Genomic DNA, 16,936 nt, shown 5'->3' with positions numbered 1-16,936 from the left:
TTCAGTTATAGAGTTTGAAAAAGGCCAAAAGAAACTGCTCTGGAGTTCTAGGCAGAGGGTGTGCCAAACTTTTCGCGAAACCACAGAATACGTTTTACGGTACGGGTGGTCGATCTTCGTGAATGCTGTGTTCACTGCATCGCGATCAGTAGGGCAGTCGACAGGGCTTCCTATGGATAAAGGATAATTGCCTATAGGGGTCTCCCAATATATACGCGACGGTACGTGGGAGCACAAGTCCGTATTAGTGCCACCGACTCTCAGGAGGAATCACCCACCTTCGTAGAGATCGACAGTCACTATGTTTAACGACGCCGGAACACGTCTCTACCTAGACCTCTATGTGTTTGCGTTATGTTACAAAGCGTTGTTATGTAAATTGGATTTATTTTAATGTTGATCTTGCTTATCAGTTTGCCTTTAAGGATCACCACGAGATGTATATAACAAATTCCTGAATGCAGTCTAAGATGAGATGCAAACTTTTCAATCTTTCAACTTTGAAAACCTTAACTACTGAGGGAAAATAAAGGCAAATCTTTTCACACAGATCATAGAGCACACACTAAAATGCAAATTTTCCTAAATCGTCAAGCACACAGTCAAATGCAAAATGCACAATGCATGTATTTTCTTTTCCCTTTCTTAATGTGGATGGATACAAAAAGAAAGTGGTTATATAACTTTGATTTCGATTTAAAGCGAAAGTAAACAAGCTTGTCCAAAATCAAAAGACACCTTAAGATTCACTTGCTTAATCACTGGAAATACATGAAATCAAACCATACGAACGAAAGTAAAACGACTAACCAGCTATGGACAGCAAACAAGCTAACTCTTTAGACCAGCAAAACGCCTAACACAGGTTTAGATCCAAGAGGCCAAAAGCATGACTAGTTTACTTTTCGTTATGGGAAATTGTAAATGAGCAAGAAATACAAAGAACAAGTACAATTTCATTATATAACAGAGGCAGAATGATGGCAAGTAATATTGGTTTCAAAACAGGCACAATACTGACACCTAGCAGCAAAACTAAGTGAAAACAGGCAAGAGAAAGGAGGAAACCCCAAATGCACTAAGCAAATTTGGGTCAACGCAGGCTCTGCACAGTCAAACTAGCTCTCAGCGCAGGTAGCTAGTTCGGGACCTGTGTTGCAAAGCAGGTAGCCTGTGTACTACCTGCTTTGGAAAACGAGAGTTGCGTTTTCACAGTTTCCGGGTCATAATTTTCTCAAAAATGCACGGTTTTTGCTCAAATCAGAAGCAATCAGTCAAGCACAATCAAAGGGATGATTTAGAAGGTGCAAAGCTATCACTAAGAGCTTACAAGGATCTTTGTAGATCAGCTCTTCAAATCATGAATCTGCTCAGACAATGAGCAAGAGTAGCAGCCCCTCTACTTCGCTTTTGATATAGTCAAAAGCTTTTCGATTTGGTACTCTTTTGTTCAGGAAATGAATAGCAAAATACTACAAACACAATCAAACGGATACGCTCCCCAGCGGAGTCGCCAGTTTGTTGTAGGGAAAAGTATCCGACTCGGATGACCCTAACCCACTCTAAGGGTGACAGTTCCTTAGCAACAACTGTAAAACAAACTACTGAAGGTTTACTTCTTTATGAAAGAAAAAGAGAATGGAGAAAGCACTAACCGTTGCCTTGCGCTTAATGTCGAATCCAATCTCTCCCTTTTGGCCACTTGCTCCTAGCTCTTTGTCCTTCTGTTCGCCCAGCTACAATGAGATCCTGCAAAACAACAAAGAAGGAAACTACAAGAGGCATGCAATCATAACTGGTTCATGGATTAGTATAAACCAAACATGCAATCATCACAATATATAATTGAAACAAGAGCACATAGAAGAACCTCAATAGCTTTTATTAATGAAGAAATAAAGGTTCTGAGAGTATTACAACCATTGCAGGCTCCAACCCAGCAACACCTCCCAGCAGAAAGAATTGCTCTTCTTCACCTCTCTCAAACAATCACCCAATAACTCGAGAATGAAACCAACAGCATATCATTACTTTGCACAAAATTCCAGCCTCCTGAGCTCATAGGAGAGAGCTCAATATATAGATAAATTGAGAAAGGATGAGTCAACTTGCAACTGATGTGTAGCTGCCTTGTGTCCTCTCTCTCTTCAGTTAATCTTTAGTTGATCTTCAGTTCTTGAGTCCACTTGGTGAACCTTGCTTCCACTTGGAGAAACAAAGCCTCTGACTCATCACAAGGCGAAATACCTGATCCACGTGTCATTTTTGGAAGATTCCAAAGCAATGACACACTGTGCCACATGTCCAAACTCGCCCAAGGCAGGTGGGCTTTGTTCTACCTGCTTTGCAACGCAGGTACACCATGGAGCAGTTGTGTTTCAGCGCAGAAGCCTAGTGGAGCACCTGCTTTGATTTCAGGATTGCTTGTTTTTGAGTGTTTTCAGGTGGAGAACTGATCTGAGAGCTGTTGGTTTGCTGACCTTGTTCCTCTAGGGGTAGGAACATCATGTTTAGGGAACTTTGGATCCCTTGGATTATTGACAATTCATGCTTATTGCTGTAAGGCACAAAATTGTCTATAACAGACGCCATTTTTCCATTGCATTATGCATACTAGCCTCCATATGACCGATACATCTGCCGTAGGGTCCACCCCATCGTGTTATGGTTCGTAAGCCATTTTCACTCGCCGATTTTTTAAATCATGACACGATGGTAGAGCCATCCCTTTACATGGGCATCATAGTTAGCACCTCACTGACATTTGTTGCCCATGCTGCTTCGTTTTGAGTAGGCTCGGGAGTCCTCTGTAGTCCCGCCATGACTTATGCGTTGAAGACTCATTCCTCTTTGCTTCTTCGCTTCCTTCTGGCCTTATACCCTAGAGGCTCCTATGTGTGTCGAGTTGTACTTCTGCATTGCATGTTGACCATTTCCACCTTTTGGCCTAGAGCCGGCTTCACTTGGACTCGTGTTTAAGCCAACTTTTGACCATGACGTTTGCAAAATCAACCTTGCATACCTTTGACTTCTGCAGCTTGACATACCCAGATCCATGGAAAGAACATACCTCTGAGTGTCACTGACCAATTTTCACCTCCCTGCATTGAGCATAGGAACGTTCCTTTTCCTGGGAACTAGATCATCTATTTCACCGACACTCCTTCTTTCCACTGTACCATATCATTCTTTTATTCTTTTTCCGGCTTAACAGAAAAAGACAAAAAAATTAAATATTCCAAAAAGAGCAGGAACAGGGACATTATTTCCATTTATTGTTGGCAGCTAGAGTCAGTCGTGTCGCCCTTGAACAAAGAACTCAAAACAAGGTCTCCTCCGCATGGGTGGGATTTAGTTTGACTTAGGTATGCCATAACCTTGTTATTGATTCAGTTCTCCCCCGATTGGTTATCTCTTCCAATCATATGGAGGGTTCGTTCGTGCCTCCTGCATGGCGAACTTATACAGAGTCATCATATGCTCCCACATAGTCACATTGTGTCGTGCTTTTGTTCAAGGGAAGTTAACCTGAGTCGGCCTCTCTGCGGTGTCTCTTGACTCATTTTTCAGTCGGCCATCCCTGGTTGTCAGTATCATGTCTATCATCACATCAGCTATATTGGTCCTTTACTCATGCCGGTTTGAGAAGGTCCTCATTGACTTCTTGCTGGAGGGTCTTGTCCTTATCAACGACGACACCTTGCTTTGAGGATAGGCCTAGAGCTGCACCCTGGCCCTATTTTCATTATTGATAGGTCACCTTGTGCTCAGCATCGATCAGTATCATGGGTCTTTGACTAAGTGGTTTCCCTTGTGTTCGACATCAACATTCATTATCACACATTGGGATTCGTGCAGTACCTTGGTTTCCATTTGACCCTATTGGTGGATACCTCGCCTCTGTGTCAGCTTTCATTATTGGTTGGTTCAGAGGGTTTCTGCCGTGCGCTAGCCACATCTTGTGTACGCCAGAAACGTACTTCAGTTGGGTTACTACATCTTTTTCGTCCGATTCCTTCCACATTATTGGCCTATGGGTTACACTCGCGCTAGATTTATGGAGGATGCCTTAATGCCTTCCTTCTAGCAGATCTTTCCCTATCGACTCCGACTCATTACTCTGGGGCAAAGATCTAGAGTCCATTTGGCAGTACCTTGGGGTTTGCAGTCATTAGTGGCAGATTCCTCACTATCGACAGTGGGAAACCATCATTGTCTCCTGATCGATAGATTCTTACAGGTGTTCGACTTCAGCTCATCTATTCACACTTGTTAGATTGTACTGGGTACCTTGACGCTCATTATCATTATCGGTGAGTAGTCTCACGTTTGTTAATGGTATACATCAATGACTGGTAATCAAACGATTTCTCACATGGTCGACTTCAGATCATTTATTCCCATGGTGTAGAAATGTACCACGGCGGTCGGTGAAGACCTCAGGTTGTATCAGCATTCATTGGTTCACTTGACAGTTGCTCCTATTGCTACTAGTTGATACCACTCCACCTTCTATGTTACAGTCAGTCATGGCGACATTATATATGGTGGCACCTGAGTTTGCAGTGTAGTACCATCCTATTCCATCATGTTCAGTTGGTACCTTTTGGGATCAGTCTTTCATATCAGTGATCCGTTGCATCTTTCAGCATCATTGACAGTCTTATATGTGATATTCAGACATGTACTTGCTCCTTATGATAAGATGATCCATTATGTATCTTCCAGTCATTTATACTTGTATACTTAGTGGATCCACTTGTACTTGATATGCGGACATGCTTTACTTTTTCTGAGCATGGGTATGCCCGCCTCAGACAGTGTTTCTTTCTGATCTCCTTTTGGTGGCTTGGCAGGCTGAATTCTGGTGAAGTCCTCCTCGGTTTTTCGACAAGACTTCCTTTCCATGTTCTTACATAATATATTTCGGCCATCATGTTCCCCTTCTGACCTCATATATTAGGGGGCATCTGTTATAGCTCCAAATCTCACTCTTATGGCTGCACTCATGGCCTAGGGCAACCCCTCCTTCCAGACCTGGTCCTAAAATTTAAAAAACAATGTTTTATCCCCTATACGTGACATTGCCCTGAGTTAAAAGCGTGTACACACGGGTCTGTGTATACCCAACCCGCGTGTATGTATTAAAACACTTAAAAAAATAAATAATTCCTTATTTTTGGGCGGAGATCACGGGTTTTACCTGCTGATCACCTGTTAGTGCCCGTGGCCCAACTGTTCCCAACCAACTCCTAACTAAAAAACTACTTTGGAGATGGTATAAAAAGACATCAAAGGGAAGGCCTAAGAGAGAGAGAAAAGAAGAGCAAGATTATTATGTTGAGATTTTCCCCTTAGACCAGGTCTGAAGTCCTTGGTGCCTTCTGCACTTCCCCCATTTTGCATAGGAAACCCTTGTTTCCATGTGTATTGGTGATCATTCATCCTTTATATCACCATTGAGTAAGAATTGGAAGGAGCTCTTGTTGGAGGCTTGAGGCTGGAACGAATCTAGGAGGAAGCTTTGCTTGGAGCCTGTTGAAGGTGTTTCAGGTGAAATATTTCCGTTATATGTACTTTACTTGCCTTTATATAAAGAAACACGTCTTGGTTCCCGAAACAATATTTCTTTGTGCTTATGAGATTCTTGTCTTGAATTCTTATGCAAGTAGTTACTTAAATATTTTTATAACTAACTTTATAGCATGAAGATGGTTTTCATATAAGTATTTTTCCATGTACTGTTGTGTTCTTTGATTTGTTTGTTTTACAGGTCAAAGGAGAAGAAGGGAACTCCAAGAAGGGTTTGGACCCTAAAGGCCTCCTCGAACGTATGACCTTAGGTACGTACCCTAAACATTAAAATTTTCTTACAGTAAAGATAATGGCTGTGTGTGTGTTTCTTTGAATAAGAAATTTTCAGTCTAGTAGAGTCTTAACCCAAAGGACCCTAGGGGTACTTTCCCCTCAACCACACAGAGATTTTCCCTTGGATACCAAAGCTGGGACTAGCAGCTTGATTTTTCATTATGTTCCTTTCAATGTTACAATACATATTAATACATGCTGAAGCATTCAATACCATGGACCGAAAACCATCGCATCCAAAACCATGGACCAAAAACCATCGCGTCCAAAACCATGGACCAAAAACCATCGCATCCAAAACCATGTGTGAAAAACATGCACAAAACCATATGTAGGTCTGCCCAACCTAATATAGGGTCCAAAACACCCTATGAGTGGGGTTACTTGCACCCCTCAAGCCCCCTATGACTCCCCCACTATGCAATCGGTGCAACGAAGGGGGGGCTCCATCCCCCATCTAACCCCCCGATTAATTACGTGGGTTAGTCGTGGAAAGAATATAACACAACCCAACATTCTCCCACTTCTTGTTTTCTTTCGACAGGGAGTCATAAGAGAGCTTAGTCATTTATCCAGCCTTGCAATGCCCATTGTTCCTCTACACCAAGAGAACTTCTCAGAGCTAACAAATTTTGTTAATGCATCTACAATATTCTTCAAAGTGTCCACCTTTACCAGCAACACCTTTTTTTCTTCCATCATATCCCTCACAAAGTGATATTGAACATCAATGTGCTTTGTCTTTGAATGATATACAGGGTTCTTTTCCAAGAAAATTGCACTTTGGTTGTCACAGTCTATCCTTATAGCTCCCTGTACTAACCCCATACTTGAACACAATCTCTGCAACCAAATTGCTTCCTTGCTTGCATGAGTGGCTGCCATGTATTCTACTTTTGTACTTGATAGTGCCACTACAGATTGTTTCTTACTCATCCAAATAACTACACCTCCAAATAGGTTAAACAATGTTCACTTGTAGATCTTCTCTAATCCATATCTCCAGCCCAGTCTACATCAACAAAGCCACGAATATCCAACACTTTGTTCAACCCTGCTCTTCCCTAGTAGCACAAACCATAATCACTAGTGCCATGCAAATACCTGAAAACCCGCTTCACTAATGTCCAGTGCTCCTTCCCTGGTTTTTACATAAACCTTCTCAATACTCCCACTGCATGTCCAATATCTAGTCCAATATAGACCATTGCATACATCAGGCTACCAACTGCACTTGCATATGGAACACAAGACATTTCCTCTTCCTCTTCTTGTGTCTTGGGACATTGTTCAGCATTTAACTTTACACCTATAGGAATAGGAACCTTCACCATTTTAGTATCCTGCATATTAAACCTTTGCAATATTGTCTCGACGTACTTCCTCTGGTTTAACCAAAGCTTCCTCTTTGTCCGATCTCTTTTAATTTCCTTGCCCAAAATATAGTTTACAGCACCAAGATCTTTCATGTCAAATTTGGAGGACAAATGGGGCTTCAAATCCTCGATAATTTCTTTATCATTTCCAATGAGCAACATATCATCCACATACAATACCAGATAAATAAAATGGTCACCAATTAATTTAAAATACACACAATGATCTGCTTTGCTATTGGTGAAGCCAAGTCCCCGTATAAATGTATCAAATTTCTAATACCACATCCTTAGTGACTGTTTTAACCCATACAGAGACTTCTTTAAATTTCATACCAGTTCTTTCTTACGCTTCACCAAAAAGCGTTCAGGTTGCTTCATGTAGATCTCCTCTTCTAGATCCCCATGAAGAAATGTTGTCTTCACATCCATCTGTTCTACCACAAAATCAAAAGCAATAGCAATAGATAAAAGTAACCTAATAGAAGTTACCTTTGCAATAGGAGAAAAAATATCACCAAAATCCATTCCCGACACCTGGGAATAACCTTTTTCTACCAACCAAGCTTTGTATTTCTCCACCTTTCCTTATACATTTGTCTTCTCCTTGAACATCCATTCACTACCAATGCATTTCCTTCCAGCCAACAACTCCACCAGATCCCAAGCCTCATTTTTATGCAAAGATGCCAGTTCATCAACCATGGCCTCTTTCCAAAGTTTTCCATCCTCTGAATCTACCACTTCCTTCACATTTTTGGGATCATCATCAGTAATAGATAAAGAAAAATTTGAACAGAAAGCAGATGGACTATACCTTTCTAGCTTCCTTCTTTCTCGAACTGATCTTCTCACACCTAGAGTTTGTGGCTCTTCATCTTCTGATTCCTCCTCTGTTGTAGAGTCTGATTCTTCTTCCTTTAGCTCAGACTCTATCTTCTCAAGTTTATTTGGTTACACTTCATGTTTAATAACATATTTTACCTCTCTAAACACCACATCTTGGTTGTACACAACCTTCCTTGTTACTGGGTTCCAAAGCTTATAACCCTTTAAACTATCCTTATACCCAATAAAGATGCACTTTTTAGATTTACTATCCAATATGGTTCATTTCTCCTTTGGAACATGTACATATGCATCACATCCAAATACCCTCAGATGTGAAAGAGAGGGCTTCTTACCAGTCCATACCTCTTGTAGAGTCTTATCCTCCAACGCTAATGAAGGTGATTTGTTGACTAGGTAACATGTTGTCTCCACTGCCTCTGTCTAGAATTATTTTCCTACTCCGACACCACTGAGCATGCTTCTTGACCTCTCCATCAACATTTAGTTCGTTCTTCCTGCAACTCCATTTTTCTCAGGTGTGTATGGAGTATTCTTCTGTCATGTTGTACCACACTTCTTACAGATTCCTTAAATTCCTTACTGCAAAACTCTCCACCGTTATCTATCCTCAACACATTTATATTCTTCTTTGTCTGGTTTTCCACTAGAGCCTTTAATTCTTTAAACCTGTTAAAGACTTCAGATTTCTTCTTAAGGAAATATATCCATGTGTTCCTTGAGAAGTCATCTACAAAGGGTACATAGTACGCAGACTTACCCAATGATGGAACCTTCACAGGTCCAAACAAATCACTATGCGCAAGCTCTAATATCTATTTCGCCCTCTTACCACCAGAGGGGAAACTCACTTGATTCTTGTTGTTGGGAAAAGTATCCAATACGGAATGAACCTATCCCACTCTAAGGGTGATAGTACCTCAACAACAATCAAAGCAAAGCTATTCGAGATTACTTCTTTATGAGATGTAAAAGAGGAGAGAAAGAGATCCACTAACCGTTGTCTTCCGCTAATGATTGATCCAATCTTCTCTCTTTGCTGCTTGCTCCCAGCTCCTTGCTCTTTCACTGGCCCAGCTACACCAAGATACTGCAAAATGGCAAGAGAGGGAAAGTACAAGAAGCATACATTCATAATTGATTCAAGGATTAGAATAAATCAAACACACAAGTATAGCAATACACCATTGAGACACATGCATATAGAAGAACCTCAAATGCTTTATTAATGGAAGAAGTAAAGTTCAGGAAGTAATACAACCATAAAAGGCCCAATCCAGCATCACCTCCCAGCAGAAAGAAATCTCCTCTTCACCTCCTTCAAGCAAATCACCCAATAGTTCTATACTCAAACCAACAGCACTTCCTTACATTCACCAGATTCCAGCCTCCTTAGACCTCATGAGAGAGCTCTATATATAGGAGTTTTGGAGAAAGGATGAGTCAGCTTGTAGCTGGCATGAAGCTGACTAGTGTCCTCTCCCACTTCAGTTATTCTTCAGTTCTTGAGTCCACTTGGAGGTTCTTGCTTCCACTTGGAGATCTAGACCCTCTTACTCATCACAAGTCGAATTCACTGATCCAAGTGTCATTTTGGAAGCTTCCTGGGCATTGACACCTTGAGGAATGACTGTGCCACTTGGCCAAATTCGCCCATCGTAGGTAGCCTTCTTTGCAGTTGACCTTCAGCGCAGGTACACAGTGGAGCAGTTGACATTCAGCGCAGATGCTCAGTGGAGCAGTTGACATGATCCAGAATTAGCCTATTTTTGAGTGTTTTCAGGTGGAGAACTGATATTTAGTGCTGTGGTTTGCTGACCTTGTTCCTCTAGGGGTAGGAACAACATGTTTAGGGACTTTGGATCCCTTAGATTATGGACATTTCATGCTTCATGCTGTAAGGCACAAAAATGTCTATAACAGTTGCCCCCTAAAGTATGAGGCCGTTTATCGGGTGAAATGCTTTATCAGGAGGATCCGAAGTTCATTAAATCACTGAGAGGTGACCTGTAATAAAATACAATACAATACATTATTTTTCATTCTGCTTTCATGATCTAGCTGAGGCGAGCATTCCCATGCTCAGCTTTATAAATTCATTTTGGTACATATAACAGACGATCGTCTGATGGTAGACTGATAATTCTCTGCTGAAATTATCATCCTTTTAGTAGGATGATCATCTGCTGCAATGATGTACATATCAAATGTCTTTATATTTCCTGAATATATATCGCAGCCTGGATGGATGAAACTAGATCTGGGGTCTTCAAACTCGTTCGATCTTCACTCTAAGTAAAAGTCGATCCATGTGAGAATTGCGCTGAAGTCGAACATGGAAAGACATCGCTTGATTACCGGTCAATAATGTAAACCGTTAACAAGCGCGAGAGGAATCATCGATAACGATAATGACCCTCAAGGTACTGCAGTACAATTCACGTGGTGTGAATAAAGGACTTGGCGTCGAACACCACGCAAAATCTTCTGGTCGAAGGTCATTGATGTATACCTGTCGCCGGAAGTGAGAAACTTGCCATTGAGGCATGCAAGCTTCAAAGTACTGAGGGGGGTGTTCCTAGATCAACTTCTTGGATAATGAGCTGAAGTCGACAAGAAGCGATCCGTCAAAGGAGGGCCTTAATGAATCCCGCATCAGTGACACGGAACGGAGCTAATGATTTTAGTGGAGGTGAAAACAATCTGTGAAATATGATTCAGGGTGGCGATCATGGGTGGATGAAGGATAATGTATGGCAGTGAATGGGACACAGTTGACTCTTTCTGAACAACATCCCTTGAACATATAACGACACTGATGCGATGGATCGGTAGCATTACCCCAAATGTGGATGGTTTGGTGAAGACCATGGTGATGAGACCGGTGAATGAAACAACCCAACCCGATGTGATACGGAGGAAAAGTGTCATGTTCAAGAGCGAATTGCTACCATTAAAGCTTTGAGATTCTCCCAATTTTTCCCCAGTCATTTCTGACCAGTACCTCTTTATTTTTGTCAAGCTTGAGGAGGATAACATATGCTTGTTCTATAACCTACCCTTCGGGCAAGCCCATCGCTATGTTTTAACGAGCCTAACGATAGGGAAACTTGTTCTCGTCTAAAGACAAGTTTGTCGCTATTTAATCATTTTAACAAGTCTAACGACAAGGAAAACTCGGTCCTTTTCATTTTTAGAGAGTCTGAAAAGGTACAGAAAGTTAACTCCAAAATTCCTTTTTCGTCATCTAATCCCTTAAGTCCGAAAAAGTATAAAACAATACAGAAGGGATGAGTTTTCGATAACTTTAACGAGCCGAATAAAACAAGCGCTCGACCTTTTTGTGTAATAATCCCTCAGGTCCAAAAATATTAAAATCTAGAGGAGGGATAGCTATTCCGGTCACTTTAATGAGCTGGAAGGCCAAAACTCGGCAAACCTTTCATATTTTACGAGTCAGATGAAAAGAGCTCAAAGAAGACTCATCTTTTGAGGAACGAGTGATAAACAGGGATAGCAGCAGATTCCAGGTACAGGTTGGAATTTTCCAATCACGGCAGTGTCACAAGGATGGCTAAGTGAAATCACTCTTCACAGCTGTTCCTCAAAATAGGTAAACAATCATATGGAGGTGAACGATTGGCCAAATGGAATGGAGGTGGCAGGTGCAAACACGACCAAGGCTTTTTATGGCTAATAAATTTACGATCACAGAGATTATTTACCGGGGTATGTTCATTTTTTAATGAGCTTGAATGCTCAATCTTATGTTTATTTTTTAACGAGCATGAACTATGTGCTAAAACTACTCGGATCTTCACTTTTCTATTTTTTAACGAGCATAAATTCCGTGGTAAAACTGCTCGAAATACCAGTCATAAGATAAGAATGTCTCCTGTAAGATCCCATTTTTTTATAGATCTTGCGCCTTACCAAAGCTATGATCACTCATCCTTTCTTTATGCAAGTTCGGAAACGGCTAATCCTACGAGTTTAAAGGGTTAGACCTACAGGTTTAAAGGGAGGACCTAAAAATTTAAAAAAATAAATAGTCGTCCCTTGCTTGCACTCCAAAAGGTTTGCATGCCCCCAGGTATAAAGTAAAATTTCAAGGCTGCCCCTACTTATCCGTCAAAACATTTGTTTTAAAGGGTGAGGCTTGCCTCTTTCTGGTTACCCAAAGATTGTTTTGTTAACACCATCAAACAAAAACATCTCCTCGGCACTGTCTACCGAAGTAGACAATGGGGAATGACCTTTGTCAAACAAGTAACCTTAACAAAAGAATCCTATTCTAGAACAACCCCTCTTCCGTCCACGGATAGGGTACGGACTAGTCATATTATTTCGTGGAAATTCTGCCTTATACCCAAGGTTTCCTCTGCCCGAAGCAGACCAGGATGCATGCCCCCTGGGTTCCAGTCCCATCTTTCCGAATCACTCGCACTCATCGGGAAGGAGGACTGGGGGTGGAGACATTTCTTGGGTGAATAGACCATTGAGGGTTGGTATGTGACTATTTGCGATGCGTGATCCCGGAAATGAAAGTTGGTCTACGAGCTTGACCATTCTTCCTTCGTGTGGAAAACACATTACTCTAAAGAGTGAGGAGACTATTGCCTCCATGCAATATATATAGTCTCGTCCAAGGAGTAGGTTATAATCCAAGGGTCCTTGAACGACCATCACGTTCATTTGAATGGTCTTCCCTTTCAATGTAACAGGCACATTGGGGAGGATCCCTAATGGTCGACTGGTTCCTTTATCAAAACCCGAGAGATTTCTTATCTCAGGCAAAAGCTACGGGGAACCCAGTGCTTTCCAAGCAATAGAGGAAAGGATACTCAAAGATGCCCCTTCATCAATGATAGTTCCAGCCATTACCATTCTATAAATTTGGACTATGATTCTGAATGGTAGACTGGCTGGAAACCGGGGTCTGCCTAGTTGGTTCCAATCAAAGGACACAACCAGGTTGCTTGGCGGTGGGACTGAATACACGGCCGGATATGACCCTGACGATGTTCCTTCCTGCGATAAAGGAATGGGCGCATTGCCCTGACGCTCATCAGAGTTTGTGTTGATGAAAAGAATCTGGATGGTGTCATCCTTATTCTCTTCAGTGAGGGTGTCATTTGAGGATGAAACCTCTGAAGGAAGAACCGGGTCAACTGCCATTTCGACCTTTGGACTTTTGTCCGGTCTGGATTCAGTAGGTTCATTCTCAATGACTGACGCTTCAGCTGACCACTTGAGCGGGCCAGCTGTATTTTCAACCAACGAAGGACTTCGCACGATTTTTTTGTATCCAGGAGGAAGTCTCAACGGTGAAACCGGGCGATCTTCCAAAACTCTCTTCGCTTCGTCTAAGAAGGGACAACGGTGGATGGCGTGATCGCCTTCACACAGTCTGCAGGGGGATCTTGCTCCCCCTCTTTGTCTTGAACCTTCACTTTCGCTGGTTGACGGTAAGCATTCAACATGGCTATCAGAGGTTGATGCTCCCGAACTGTGCAAACAAGGGGACCAGTCCCTTCGTATCCGGGGAATACAGGGACAATCTATATGGAAGTGGTCTCCTCTACATATGACACATGGCAATTTAGGCCCGGTCTGTGCTGTGTGTGGATTTTTGTCAGATGTCTTTTTCTTGCCCCCAGTCGCCTTAGGCTCCTTCTTCTTCTCTCTCTTCTTCTTCTCCTTATTCTCCATGGGAGCTTGGCTTTTTCCGGTTCTACCTTGCGAAGATGAAGGATTGGAGGAAGAGTTATAGGAAGTTGAAGGCTAGTGGGCAGCTCTAGACTGATCTAACTGTTGACTCGACTGTTCATGAACCATGGTGTTCTGAACTACATTGGTTGAGAATAGCCAAATAGGCAGGCCAATTGTCAGTCCTGGAAGCGACAATGTGGCCATGTGGGGCGCACCAACTTCTCCCCAAGAGGAGAAAGGACTAGGATTTCCATCATGTGGAATTCCTTGGTTGGGGCGTTCCATGTTCTCAACCTACAGATCAACGCAGGAATAGGAGGTGATTATGTTCCATTTAAAATAAATTTTATAACGACGCTTTAGACACAACTTGCTTTTTCACTTTTTCAGAGTCGAGAAAAAGCTAAAGATGACTCTAGTCTCCTTCGATGTTTTAATGAGCCCGAAGTGACAAATGCTCGGATGGACTTTTTCAGTTATAGAGTTTGAAAAAGGCCAAAAGAAACTACTCTAGAGATCTAGGCAGAGGGTGTGCCAAACTTTTCGCAAAACCACAGAATACGTTTTACGGTACGGGTGGTCGATCTTCGTGAATGCTGTGTTCACTGCATTGCGATTAGTAGGGTAGGTGACACGGTTTCCTATGGATAAAGGCTTTGTTCCTATAGGGGTCTCCGAATATATACGTGACGGTACATGGGAGCACAAGTCCGTATTGATACTTATCGCTTCACCATGGAGGAATCACCCAACCACTCAACACTAAGATATCACGTTTAACGACGCCGGCACACGTCTCTAGCTTAGACCTCTATGTGTTTGCGTTATGTTTCAAAGCGTTGTTATGTAAATTCAATTTATTTTAAGGTTGATCTTGTTTAGCAGTTTGCCTTTATGGATCACCAAGAGATGTATAGTAACACTCCTAAATGCAGTCTAAGATGATAAGCAAGATTTTCAATCTTTCAACTTTGAAAATATTAACTACTGAGGGAAAAGAAAGACATCATCTTTTCACACAGATCATAGAGCACACACTAATGCACTTTTTCCTAAATCAACATGCAAACTGTCAAAATGCACATGCACAATGCAGGTATTTCTTTTCTCTTTCCTAATGTTGGTGCAATACAAAAAGAAAGTTGTTGTATAATCTTGAATTCAATTTCAAGTGAAAGCAAACAAGCTTGTCCAAAATCAAAAGACACCTTAAGATTTACTTGTTTCAACACTAGAAATATATAAATTCAAACCATATGACGAAAGCAAAAGCTCAATCAGCTATGAACAGCAAACAAACTAACTCTTAAGATCAAAACGACACTTATCACAGGTTTAGATCTAAGAGGCCACAGCAAGACTAGTTCACTTTCGTTATGGGAAACTGTAAATGATATAAGAAATGCACAAAGAACAAACACAGTTTCTTTATACAACCGAGGCGGAATAGTGGCAAGGAAAGTTGGTTTCAGATAGGTACATTGACAGACAACAGGCTGCAAAAACAAGGATGAAAACAGGGCAATAAACAGGAGGGAACCCCAGTAGCACTAAGCAAAATTGGTTCAGCGCAGGTAGTACACTGGCAGTTTGACCTTCAGTGCAGGTAGCCCCTTCGGGAACTGCGCTGAAATGCAGACTGCCTTCACAGTGCCTGCACTGAAGAGATAAACTTTCGTTTTTCTCAGTTTCCGGGTCACAGATTGCTCAAAAATTCACAGTTTTTGGCCAAATCAAAAGCTATCAGTCAAGTACACACTAAGGGATGAAAAGGAGGATGAAAATCTATCACTAAGAGCTATTTAGAGTCCTTGTGGATCAGCTCTTCAAATCATAAACTTGCCCAGAAACTGAGCTAGAGTAGCTGCCCTCTACTTTGCATTTGAAAGATCCAAATGCAGTTCGATTCGGTACTCCTTCTGTTTATGAAATGAATAGCAAAAACACAAACAACCAACAAGATACGATCCCCAGTGGAGTCACCAATTTTTTGTTGGGAAAAGTATCCAATACGGAATGACCCTATCCCACTCTAAGGGTGATAGTACCTCAGCAACAATCAAAGCAAAGCTATTCGAGATTACTTCTTTATGAGATGTAAAAGAGGAGAGAAAGAGATCCACTAACCGTTGTCTTCCGCTAATGATTGATCCAATCTTCTCTCTTTGCTGCTTGCTCCCAGCTCCTTGCTCTTTCACTGGCCCAGCTACACCAAGATCCTGCAAAATGGCAAGAGAGGGAAACTACAAGAAGCATACATTCATAATTGATTCAAGGATTAGAATAAATCAAATACACAAGTATAGCAATACACCATTAAGACACATGCATATAGAAGAACCTCAAATGCTTTATTAATGGAAGAAGTAAAGTTCAGGAAGTAATACAACCATAAAAGGCCCAATCCAGCATCACCTCCCAGCATAAAGAAATCTCCTCTTCACCTCCTTCAAGCAAATCACCCAATAGTTCTATACTCAAACCAACAGCACTTCCTTACATTCACCAGATTCCAGCCTCCTTAGACCTCATGAGAGAGCTCTATATATAGGAGTTTTGGAGAAAGGATGAGTCAGCTTATAGCTGGCATGAAGCTGACTAGTGTCCTCTCCCACTTCAGTTATTCTTCAGTTCTTGAGTCCACTTGGAGGTTCTTGCTTCCACTTGGAGATCTAGGCCCTCTTACTCATCACAAGTCGAATTCCCTGATCCAAGTGTCATGTTGGAATATTCTTGGGCATTAACACCTTGAGGAATGACTGTGCCACTTGGCCAAACTCGCCCAGCGCAGGTAGCCTTCTTTGCAGTTGACCTTCAGCGCAGGTACACAGTGGAGTAGTTGACATTCAGCGTAGATGCTCAGTGGAGCAGTTGACATGATCCAGAATTAGCCTATTTTTGAGTGTTTTCAGGTGGATAACTGATATTTAGTGTTGTGGTTTGCTGACCTTGTTCCTCTAGGGGTAGGAACAACATGTTTAGGGACTTTGGATCCCTTAGATTATGGACATTTCATGCTTCATGCTGTAAGGCACAAAAATGTCTATAACAATTCTGCTTCCCATATACACAATTTTCACAGAAATAAAAATCCAAAGAGCCATTTGATAGGACCCTATAATACTAGTGAT

Source organism: Pinus tabuliformis, chromosome 5_2 (genome assembly GCF_031772625.1).
Source record: "Pinus tabuliformis cultivar Carrire ecotype Pingquan chromosome 5_2, CPIR1, whole genome shotgun sequence".
Classification (NCBI taxonomy): domain Eukaryota; kingdom Viridiplantae; phylum Streptophyta; class Pinopsida; order Pinales; family Pinaceae; genus Pinus; species Pinus tabuliformis.
This window is presented reverse-complemented; position numbering follows the sequence as displayed.